Source organism: Pinus tabuliformis, chromosome 9 (assembly GCF_031772625.1).
Source record: "Pinus tabuliformis cultivar Carrire ecotype Pingquan chromosome 9, CPIR1, whole genome shotgun sequence".
NCBI classification, from domain to species: Eukaryota; Viridiplantae; Streptophyta; class Pinopsida; order Pinales; family Pinaceae; genus Pinus; species Pinus tabuliformis.
In genome coordinates, this window is record NC_142307.1 from 1,584,968,918 (window position 1) to 1,584,981,422 (window position 12,505).

Below are 12,505 nucleotides of genomic sequence, written 5' to 3' on the forward strand. Positions count from 1 at the left end.
GATATCAAGAAGAGATTACATCTTCAACCAACTTCAATTATTCTTTTCATATATCTTTATCAAGAATTAGGTACACAAACTGCTTAATTATGCCCAACACTAAATATTGATAAATATTGATCTTAAGTTATATACTAGCTATATTAATCTCTAACTCTTATAATTTACACCCATATCACTTTCGTAGACTGTGTATTCACCTTTCTAGTATGTACTCATGCTTATTCACATTTTTAAGACCAAATAGTATGTACTCATGCTTATTCACATTTTTAAGACCAAATTCCATTAGCTACTCCACCATTCTTAAGGTTACTTATAGATATTGGTTAGTGGTTGTCGGCTAATACCATCCCACTACTATGCGACCAAGGGTATGGGTATTTCCTTAGTGCCTACTTAGCATTACACATTATTTAATGTATGAACATTGTGTTGTGTTAAGGTATAAACCATGGTGAATTTACCACAATCCTTTGGTTAACACATGACTTGTATTGTGCATTACCATTTCTGGTTGTCACTCCATATACCTAGAAAAGATGCACGAGCAATGTCGAAGTCCTTGACTTTCCACCTTAATGGAATTATACCACATTTCTAGCTTATGTGTGACCATATATAAACTACCTAACTTTTCCTTAAGGTTTCCAAATATTAATGCCTATGATTTTAACCTATAAGTTTAAGAGGCCATGGTATAGCCTATGGCTATCTACCTTTTGCAGTTATCCCTTCCCTTGGTGTATTACAACCACGCATCTTCAAATAAATGTAAATTCACCTTGTAATAAAGTTTTAAGTGATTATTGTAATTATCTATGATCTTGTCCCTTACCTATAAACTTCATGGCTTCGGGAGTCGAATTTCATCCCACGTTGAAGTACAGGTTTCTTTGCACATGTCGTTTGGGTTGAGAGTATCGAGGTTAATTAGGACAGAGTGCTAATAGTCCTGCGGCTGATCATCTCTAATCGCCTTCCTCCAGCTCCTTTAAACCATGTGCTTGTCACATGGGTACAGGGTTCGGGATATGTGAACGGCATGGATTTATCCAGAGAATCTAACGCTGTTGGTTGCCTCCTCTCAAACCCTAACCTACCCAAAACTCACACCATATTGATCAGTTGCGTATTGTGAATTCTTGAGCAAAATCAGGTGAGGGTTCCGTGTCTCGCCACCACCTTGTTCATTTACATAGGTGACAAAATTCTCACTTTGCATTGTTTAGTGGCTATTCACACCAGTTACTTCCTCGTTGCTTGGAATCCTTTGTTCATAAAGGATATCAGTTATGTGTAACGCGAAGGATAACAACCCCTCAGTGTTCAAGCTTCCAGCTCTTGGTGCGTGGCCATCCAGCACTGAGCAGGCCCTCCATTTTGATTTTCATAGGCACGAATTTTGCTAAATTCATTTTAATTATTAACTTAACCTTCTCTTTCTTTTCTTTTTTCTGAGGATCTAGAAGTTTAATTTAATAATTTGGGCTTTCTTGTAGGTTTGGAAGGTGCGTACAGAACCGGGGTCTACTACCCACTCGAGATCTCCTAACGAAGTCATGCTTAACCATGCACTCGGCAAATTAGATAACTGTGTGGAATATTTTCTTAAGGTTCTATAGTTGGGGTTTTCAAGCGTGTGTTGATTCCCAAGTTTTCTCTAGCTAGGAGGCGCTTGATTTCCAGTTTTGTGGAATACTTCCCCTGCATAGTTTCATGAGGTTTGCTATTATTTTATGGCTCCTTTCTAAATGTACTTACTCTGGTTGAACATTGTCCTTTCGAGGCACAAGATTGCCGTTATGAGGAGTCTAAGGTAATGTGTAGTTTCTTGGCGTCATGGCTACCCCCATGTGACCGAGATGCATTTTCCACTTACTTTTTATCTACGTTTTGTTCAGGGAAAGGTTTACACTTATCCTTCTTCTGACTCTAGGCTTCCACATTTCATTTAATCACAAGAACTCTCGTTGGTGGAGAAGGTCGTGGCCTAATACCTTCACTTGATCATTTCAGAATGTATTTCCACTTGAAATTGTGGCTTAATTCGAATGAAGCACCTTTCGACCTTGTGCAGGTCATGGTACTAGTTCCAAGATGGTTTAGTTTAACACATCTGTTGCTACAACCATTTCCCCGACTAGGTAAGTTTTTCTATAATTCTGGCTTGTATCTAATTTCTCTGTCTTAACCTCCATTTCTATGTAGATTGTCAGGTGGGAGAGATTTTCACTAATTTTAGTATTGTTGCAGCCTTTGGAAACCCTGGTTCGGTCTTGGCTGTTCCAGCCACGAAGCTTCTGCAGGTGAACGATTATCCCAGTACTTACCAGATTATTCTCCTTTAGTTTTAGAGGTTGACTAACAATCCCCTGATTGCCTTGTGTTGATTATTGTCTTTAGTCCTCCATGCACAGATGATCCAATCCAAACGTTATTCAGGTATTTCATTCAACTTGTACCAGTGTCAAATTATCTTGTTTTTTAACTTCAAAATTACTTCCAGAATTTCTTGATTTGAGTAGTTTGCTTTCGAATTTCCCCGCAAGTATATTCATGCCCCTCTTCGTAGTTTTACCCCCACAAGTCCATTCGTGTTTACAAAATTCAATGGGCCTTCTTCCTTCAAGGTGGGTAAACGTGATGCTTCTTCCGAAGGAGATTCCCTATGCTTGCCTGGTATAGAACCGTTGTGGAATTTGAATTTGTTAAAGTCTGGTGTTTCTCTCTTACATGTTTTACTAGTTTCACCTTTGATGTAATTCATTGTAACATAAAGACATGGTATTGTTACGACCCTTGATTTTTTCTTAGGTTTTATTATCTATGATGGGCTTAATGCCCAATGTCAGCAAACTGTAAAAGGTTAATTATCTTTTGATGTGGACGATGAACGGTTTCCATTTCCCCTATTTTGAAAGCATATACTCAGCTTCAGAAATCAATAGTAGTCTTATTGAATTTAGATATGTTGATGTGAAAATATTCTGGTCTCGTGTGGGTGCAGTGCATTTGTTAATTATCCCAATACTGAAATCCTTTATCATGACAACTTAATGGCTTCTAGTGCATATATTTTTTTGGCTACCTGTTAGCAATTTAATATTTTCATTGCAGTGATAGGCTTATATTTAATGATCTAGAATCTTTTATTACCATTTTTATTACCATTGTTCTTTATCTCTGGTGTACTGTCTAAAGGAGCTCTTCCTACCATTTTAATATTCCTAGAGTAACCACAATAAGACAGGGTTTATGCTGCACGGTGGATAATCTGTCCTTTCAGCCATTTTCTTTTATATTATGCTTATTTCTCCTGACTTATTGGTTTCCCTTCCAAATTAGGCTACATCCCTTTCTCAATTCTTATTTAGCTTCAAACTTGGTTGCACTGCCAACTAACGAATCTCGTTTATGAATTATATGAACATACATATACTTTATGAACATTTGTAGTGAACTTTGTCTTTATATCGGAGATTCAACATTACCCCAATTGCAACAAATACTAGTAAGGTCTTGATATGCCTACTAGTTGAACTGTTTAATACTATCTTATAATCCTTAATTCCCTCAACACATGATCCTTTACACGATAGTTAAATGAATCCTCCTTAATTAATTTTACTCTTAGACTTCAGATCACCCTATAGTAGCTGTGCTCTTATAAGATTTATGATAGGGACCATTTATCCCATATTATAAAATTTCATGGATATACAAGCTCCAATTTGGTTGATTATATCCTAACCTCCCGATTTTCCTCCAACTGAAAGTCCCCATCATTAATAATTAATTTAGCACTAACTGCCGCCCTACGGCAGCCACTACTTTCTGCTTGCACATTAAACAAGACAACATTCTACTATATACAATTTTGTTGTTACTGCCTACAATTAATATACTTAATACACCATAAAAAAATTAATTTAACCCATAACATTAATTAATTCAGTACAAAGCATCAAATGCATAACCAGTTTGAATAAAATCATAGAACATATCATAAGATTGAGTAAAAACATCAGGGGAGTACTTGGAAGTTCACACCTGCTTACCACCCAACCTAGAAATATTTTCGTGAGTCCACCCCCAAGCTAAGAACTCCTTGCTATTAATCAACTACCACATTGATTCCCTTCTCAAGTATTAAATAATTGTCTTTCATGATAAGGTTTCCCTTTAGCAGCGTCCCACTTTCGTGGATATCCACTTGCCTAGGATTTTTTCATAAAAACTTGCCTTTCTCTCTCGCAATGCTATGCTTTAATGGTTTCCCCAAGCTTAGCATCTATCTCCAACTAAGCAACTTAATGGATCTTTCTCTTCCATCCATTAAGCTTATCTAGAATATTATCTAGAATTATTATCATGAATAATTTTCCAACCCCGTTTACCTATGATGTTATATTCTTTTTTTTTTTTGGCAGGAATCTTATTTCTCGATGTCTCATTCCCAAGTACATACACTCTATTTATTTATTTATTAACAATTATTCATTTACATCATTCCAATCTTTTTCATGGCTTTTCCACCAATCTAAACCAAACAAGATTACAGTAATGGAAGGGATATTACAATACTCTAAAGCTTAAAATGTTAGATGATTAAATAAATGGTTAAGCTTGATTAATGATCAAGCTTAGCATTAGCCTTAAGCTTTATTAATGGAAAATCTTGATTAGTATTTAATTAACCTTAAAATATTGGCTTCAAATTATTAAGTTATATTTGGATATGCTTATTAATAATAAGATTAGATTTTTGTGAATCTATAGGATTCACTAATATGATTTAATATTATTATTTTATTATTATTCCATTATTTAATTTATTATTTAATTAATTTATTATTATTTTATTATTATTCCATTATTTAATTTATTATTTAATTAATTTATTATTATTTTATTATTATTCCATTATTTAATTAATTTATTATTATTTTATTATTATTATTATTTCATTATGACAAGTTGTCTCCTCAAATTTATTTCAGGATTAAATATTATTATTTATTATTTAAATTATTAATTCATTTTCCTCTAACATGATGTCTCGTCAAAGTTATTTCACGATAAGGCATCTGGGGGGCGGGGGAATTCAAATTCATTATTTTCAAATTGATGGGGGAATTCATGACCTTAATGGTAGATAGTTGATGTGGGTGAGTGGGGGAGACATCACATGAAGGAGAATGGGAGGAAAAGGTGTGCGGGTCTTTTGTTTTTTTGGAGGGGATTTGGAGTTTGAAGGGGAGGGTAGTTGAGAGAATGAAATGAAGGAGAACTCAACATATTGGCTTTGGTTGTGGTTAGAGAGTATTGTACCTATCTTTTGGACATATTATGGTTGTTGTTGGACTTTGAATCAGAAGGATAAGGAACCTATGGAGGTTTACTATGCTAGGAAGTTAAATAAACATTCCTAGTTGGCAGGGTGGCAAATTTAGTCGGGCGGCCCTAGTAGGAGCACCACAATCGAGCCACCGTATCATAACCAGGTATGTATTTTGTTGTGATTTAGTTCATGTAAATGGTTGTAAATCAAATTTTCTATTTAATAGATCATGCAATATATATATATATATGTATGTTATTGTTGGATTGTAAATCAATCATTCTATTTTTGTAAATTTTGCGGTTAAATTAGTTTTGTTACAAGACCCTAGGTTGGGTCTTCACAAAAGGGTTACGAAACATTATTATAGAAATATTTTTTTATTCTAATTTAAAAAGGCTTACTTGAAGTAAGGAGAAGGATATAATAATACCCTAAAATTACTTCTACTTAGTTGAGAGCTCGTCTTCTTCAAACGTAAGGAAACAAGTTAACGACCCAAGACCCAAAGGCATGTAGCAAGAGTGAAAGCCTGGCCCTTTACATACCACTATTAGGTAATTCCAAGTGGCATGGTTTTCCTTGAATAAAAGTGATGAGTCATGCTATATTCACAGAAAACAGCTAGTGATGGTTATCCTCACTGCTAGTTTGACAGCTAAGCTATGATAGGTTTTCCCACTATTTAAAAAAAAAGGAAGGAAAAGGATTTAATAGAAGATGTTTTTGGAAATTTATGAAAGTAATGATAAATCACTTTTCATTATAATATATAATTATAGGGAAAACATGTTTAAACTCTCTCTCTTTCTCTCTCTTTATATATATATATATATATATATAGAGAGAGAGAGAGAGAGAGAGAGAGAGGACAAAATGTTATTAAAAAAAGTTATATATATTTCCAAGTGGAATTATTAAAAGTTTTATAAGAGTTGGAAATGAGAGAAAAGTGAAGGAAAAAAAGGTTACAATTTACACTTAAATTAAAAAGGGGATCTTAAGTCACAATTGGAACTATAAAAGAAGTATAAAGAAAGCTTCAGGGGTTAGCTCAATTGGTTGAGTCCCTGTCATCTAAGCACCTTTGCTATTGAGAAGTCATGAGTTTGATTCTCTCGACATTCTCAGGGTTAGGCTTTATGGTTGAGCTGACAGGGAGTGATCCCTTTGGGTGGATATGCTTGGTACAAATATTTCCTAGACATAGTATTCACTAATCTCTAGGGTCCTTAAACAATACAAAAAATGAAAAAAATGGAAGTATAAAGAATGGATACAAATGCTTCATAATCAAGGTTTTATTTATCACAAATTATTGAAAAATTAAATAACCTCGTGATAAATAAAACAAAAGGTTTCCTAAAAACGTAAAAATATGTGTTTATGTATTACTTAGAGTTAGATGGACACTTGAAGGAAAATATATCACATTTGTATTTATCCTATTGAGCATAACAATTATGTTAGTATCGAATGTGCTAACCAATATTTTTATTTTGTGGTAAAATATAACTGAAAATATAGACTCATGGATGGGGGAGAAAGTGTAGGTGGGGGGTGGGGAAATCTAAAGTCCCAAAGGAATAATTATTGGACAATATGCATGGAAATTAGGAGTTCTCATTAGCAATTTAGTCGAGGCATGTGCACTTATGCAAGGTATAATCTTATCATTCTCATAACACCCTAGGTGCCACCATTATATTTGACTCATATGTTATCCTAATACACATGAAAACATGATCCAAGGCTAAAGATTTCATATAGGAAGTTATGTTTAGTAGAATCAGAAATTTGGTGGGAAGAAAGAATTGTGTTATTGAGTGGTTCCATATTTAGTGGCAAAACCATTAGTTGGTGGATTATTAAGCTAGCTTAGCAACTCAATTTGGACAAAAAGGTTTGTTATTAATCAATGGAAAATTTTCCACTCATCCAATTCCAAAAGTCTCAAACTCCAATAGGTGTCTCGTCGATGTGGATCAAGGAAAGTACAATGTTGAGTATAAGCTCATGCAAGGTTGAAAAACCTAGTGGTCCATATACACTTCTTAACATCATGGTTATTTTCTTTGCCACCCAAGGATATAATTCCCTCAATCTCGTCACACGTAATGGTGGGATCTATCGTTGGGACATGATGACTATATGCTAAATGAGAAATCGAGATTATGTCTCTCAATTGTTCACTCAAGAAATCATAATAGTTCTATTTTCACTAATGGATTTTCTTTGTATCAAAGGGTTTAGTTCAATCTTGTTGTGTCAGATAGAGTTAGGATCATCATTGATTTCCAAGAATACTAGCTACTCGTAGTTCCTTGCAACAACACAATACTAACATCAAGTGGTTGCTTGATGACTTGGATTTAATGGAAGAGAGGTTAATAGTGGTGGAACTTAATTCTAGTTCTAGAGGAGATGTCCTACTAGGTGCCCTCCTCTTTTTAAAAGCAATCTTTGGACACCTTGGAGAAAGCAGTTCTCAAATTGATCAATGCAGGCTAGTACACAACTCAGACTTCTATGCATCCCTCTAAATTCCAACATTTAGCTCTCATGTCCCATTGAAAAAGGTTTTTCCTTGTGTGCTATGAATGGTCAAACTATAATTGGAAAAGGTTTCTCTTCTTTTAGAAAACAGTGCTTTATTCATGCATTTTTTTAATTCAAAGACTTTACCTTATGTAATGGTGGAATCTTGTAAACCTAAAAAAATTAGTTATCTTGTCCAAGAAGTAAGAATTGTAAGTCTTGAATTGTAAGTCTTTTTCACTCCTTGGTTATAAAAGGATATGCATCTATGTAAACTCTCTTTGTGAATTAGTCGCAAAAATTTTATATAGATAAATACTTACCAGATTTTGTAAAAACAACATATATACATACATGCATACATATAAAAAGAGAGAGGGGGAGAGAGAGATTATACAACTAAACATTGGGGATTATACCTTTATATCACAATCCATTATTAGATATTTATGGAGCAATTATGGTGACATACTTTTGGGTTCACCTTGGATGAAAAAACTAGGGTTCTTCATTGTAAACATGAATAAGCAAATTTTGACATTCTCCTACAAGTATAAGAAGCTAACATTATAGGATTTTTTTAAGGATCTTATTTAAAAGTTAGATTCAGTAACATCATAAGATCTTAATGACATCTCGAAATTAATCCATCAAAGTAATAAAAAAGCACTACAAAAGATGCAAAATGAATATGACAAGGTAATTGTAGGGAAAAAGAAAAAAAATAAATTATCACCTCAAGAATCATAGTCAAAATTTAATCACACAAATTAAGAAGGTAAACGCTGGAAAGAAGTCATTGGAAGACAAAATGGAAGAACTCATCAAGAATAATGCATCAAAATCTTCAAATGTAAAAGTCTAAGTGGTGGAAAAGGGAATAAATACATATCCAATCAACATCACAACTAAAGATGTTAATTCCATTGAAGTAAAAACATATTTAGATGTTGGCATATGAGTGATCAAAATTCCAAGTGAATATCTAATGACCAACCAAACAACATCAATGAAGAAAATCACATACTGCAAGTTAATCAAGAAAAAGTTATAAGCATGACAAGTTCAAATCATGTTATAAGAACTCTTTATCAACATCCAAATCATAAAACTACATATCTTAACAGGCTAGTGTGTCACCATCACTCGAAAAAAAAAAAAACCTAGTTTTTTTAAAATTATTGATGCTAGTGCAATTGAGTCTCATGATAACAATTCATTGTGAAAGTGTAACATTTCACAAAGGATTGAATTAGGATGGTCAGATCCTTTCACAATTTTCCTTGGAACTTGAAACTTCGTATCAATTACACTTTCACAAAGGATTGAATTAGGATGGTCAGATCCTTTCACAATTTTCCTTGGAACTTGAAACTTCGTATCATCTTGTTTCATCAACTATGACAACTCCAAGAATGAGAATGATGTGAGGACATTACAAACCAGTGAAAAATAAATCATGCTCTTTTATAAATAGGTTTTGAGGACGATGCATTTATAAAGGGAAAGGAAATGTAATAAATATAAATATATCCAAATATAAATAATAATTAATAATTAGTAAATAGATGCATCCTAATGAAAGGTTAAGTCTCAACTAAAGGACATGACTCTTAATGAAAGGGTACTCCAAAGTAAATATTTATACAGAACCCAAATTTTAATCTGATCATCTCATTTTCTTACACATTTATTCAATATATCATTTATTTTATCCTAAATGAATTTTTCTATATTCCAAGTATTTTTTATGTTATTGGTATGCCATTGGTTTTTAAAAAAACTCTTATAATAATCAATAATAATTCAAAATAAGTTAAAAAATGGTTTCAACAAGGATCAAGAGGACAATTTCTGCTTAAAGTGAAAGTAAATCCAACCTAAAAAAAACACAAAATAAATGTGATGTGTATTAATCATTCACATTGAAACCCATTTATTAAACATATAATATATTCTTTTTTCTGAAAGCAAAAAAAACAATAATTTCATCCATTTAAGAAATGATTGAAAAGTACATTTTGTATATACATACGCTGTGGGTATTCATTTGTGAGAAAACGATTGTATGAGCTCATAAAGGAATCTCTTTGGACTAAATATGCAACCATTTGACCAAAACTTAAAAAAAAAACATAAATATTGTTAATTACATCACAGATGGAGTAAAAAGTTGATCCACCCAACAAGGAAAAAAGATTGAATAACTGAAACAAAACATAGAAAGAGATTTATAATATGGATCTTATAAATTTTATGCTCTTGTTGTCCCAAAATGATTGTCCCTATATGGACTGTGATAAAACTCATAGGCCTTCCCATCACGCTACTCTATTATACTCCATAGTCCTCGTTCCACAAGGCCCTCCTTTGAGAGGCAACCTATTGACCTATTTCGCTCCTTGTAAATGTGAGAACATGAGAAAAAAATGAAAGAGTTGATGAGCCGCATGGTCTCCTTCAGAATAGGCATGAGCGAGATATTTTTGCATACTTTTTTTTGTTGATCTAGTTGATTATAAGCATAGAGTCTCCATAAACATGAATCTAAGAGCATCCCTTTTCAAGAGCAAACAACAACAGGGTTTTGCAAGCCAAGAGTTCAACTTGGTTGTTAGTCCCTTGGCAAAGTCCCAATTTTACCTAAAAGGAATGAGCTTCAAAAAGAAAGAGGATGAAGCCTCCTCTGCTCTTTTTCCCATCATTATTGGAGACTCCATCAAAATAAGGCCACAACCTGAATTGATTAATAATTTATTTTGTGACCACTCTGGGGGGGGGGGTAAGGCCTTTTTCTTGTGGGAAATGACTTAAAATAACCAAGATTTCAGGGACTACATGCTTACCGACCTAAAATTTGTCATGAAAAATGGCTTTATTCCTAGCCAGCCAAACACCCTGGTATATGATCAAGGGGAGATATTTGATTGCATTTTCAGTTTGAGAGTCCTGCCTTCTAGGTCCCCTCCAATTCCTCTCCTTCCCATGCACCTGTGTCCCAAGGCAGTCCTGCACACTTTCCTTACATGTTGATAGAATGGGCATGTCATGAAATTATGCATTACATTTTCATCATTATTTTTATGCAAGTAGCACCATCCCATCCCAATCATAAATCTTCTTTGCAGGACATCCCAAATGGGGACCTTCTTCTTAATTAGGCACCACATGTGTAGTTTTATTTAGCAGGTGTAATACCCTCTTCCCACACTTACCCAAGCTAATCAGTCCGTCGAGGTAAATATGTGACGCAGAGTTGCTATGATGTGATTCAACTCCCCAAGTATAGTTAAGGAAGTGGAATCGACAAACCAAAACCAAACTAGCCTTCCTCATGAGCTACAGGACCCCTAGAGGCTAAAAAACCATTCCAAGTGCCCAACGCTTGAGTTAACTTTTTTTTAACTAAACTAAACCACCATTCACTCCCATGACAAGCCCTCCATGCAACTGAAACCCTCCATTCACTCCCACAACAAGACCTCCATGCGACTGCATAATTTTTTAGCCAACTTTGTGCCAGTGACTGTGGGATTTAAGCCACTTTTTTAGGGCTAGGTTTCGGGCCTCTGCGCAGAACTTAATGAAACTCTCAGAAATGGTAAATAACAAGAAGACAATGCCTCTAATGCAAAACTTGAACAAGGACCTGACCTGACTCATCCTAACCATGACAGGCATTTTGTCAAACACATCATGACCATCAAAGCCACATAATAAAAAGTACATTTACTCATGAAAAACAAGGGAAAAAGATCTCTTATTAACATATGCAAAATCCAACCAAGTCAGGGACTTTCACGTACCACCCAACCATAGATTGGGTTGAATCAAATCCTTCTTTCAGTCAATCGCCCTCATGCCATATTTCAAGCATGAATGTGGGGCTCACAACAAAACCAACCAGGGCTTCCCAGGCTTTATTGTGTATCCTGCCATTATCGGTGAAGGGATTCCTAAACCTAAAACCCTCATCTATACAACCAGGTTTTACCATGTATCCCTCCTTATATAGGTCAAGGGATTCTAACCCTAAACAATAAACATACACTACCAGGATTTACTACAATCCCACCATATATCGATCAATGGATCAGTAGGCCCTAAACAAGAATGTATGACTTTGGATCTCTCCACCTAAACTGTGAGGAATTTTTCTATCTCCACCCTCAATATTTACCGTGTATCCTACCATTTACTGGTCAAGGGATTTCTACGCCTTTGGGAATTTTCCTGAGACGACTCCACTCAGTTTCTAAACCATCTAGAAATCTAGCTCAACCAAGTAAAATAACCCCATCACGCCATGGCTATCTGGAAATGGAAAGGCAAGGCTAAAGCCATTGTCACACCTGGAAAATCCCATGCCACTAATAGCAATACACGCATACATGTACAATGCATACCAAAACTAGCAAGGAAATCATACATGCAACTTGATACTGGCAAGTAATCTTATTATATCCGCCTTATCCAACTCTTCCTTGCTTGATCTTTGCTTTCGTTTTCCTTTCTTTGCTTTCCTTTCTCCAATGCTAGAGTGCTCCGAGAATGATCTAAGTGTGCAAGAGTATGAGAGAGTAGAGAGAATATAGAGAGAGCTCCAAAAATGAACCGACAAAA

The 12,505-nt window shown here is 34.6% G+C and overlaps 1 long non-coding RNA gene across 9 annotated transcripts in view; it reads left to right on the top strand.

Moving 5' to 3' along the window:
* The first annotated feature begins 842 nt into the window (after nucleotides 1-842).
* Nucleotides 843-12,505, top strand: part of LOC149154758 (uncharacterized) — a 33,403-nt gene continuing 21,740 nt past the window's right edge. The window contains exons 1-5 of one of the 9 annotated variants that reach the window (XR_016262481.1): nucleotides 843-1,396; nucleotides 1,503-1,985; nucleotides 2,081-2,147; nucleotides 2,257-2,309; nucleotides 2,407-2,955. This is a non-coding gene — a long non-coding RNA (uncharacterized LOC149154758). Of the gene's footprint in view, nucleotides 1,397-1,502; nucleotides 2,148-2,256; nucleotides 2,956-12,505 lie in introns of those variants that run through there. The other 8 variants (XR_016262475.1, XR_016262479.1, XR_016262477.1 and 5 more) reach the window with 8 other exon arrangements.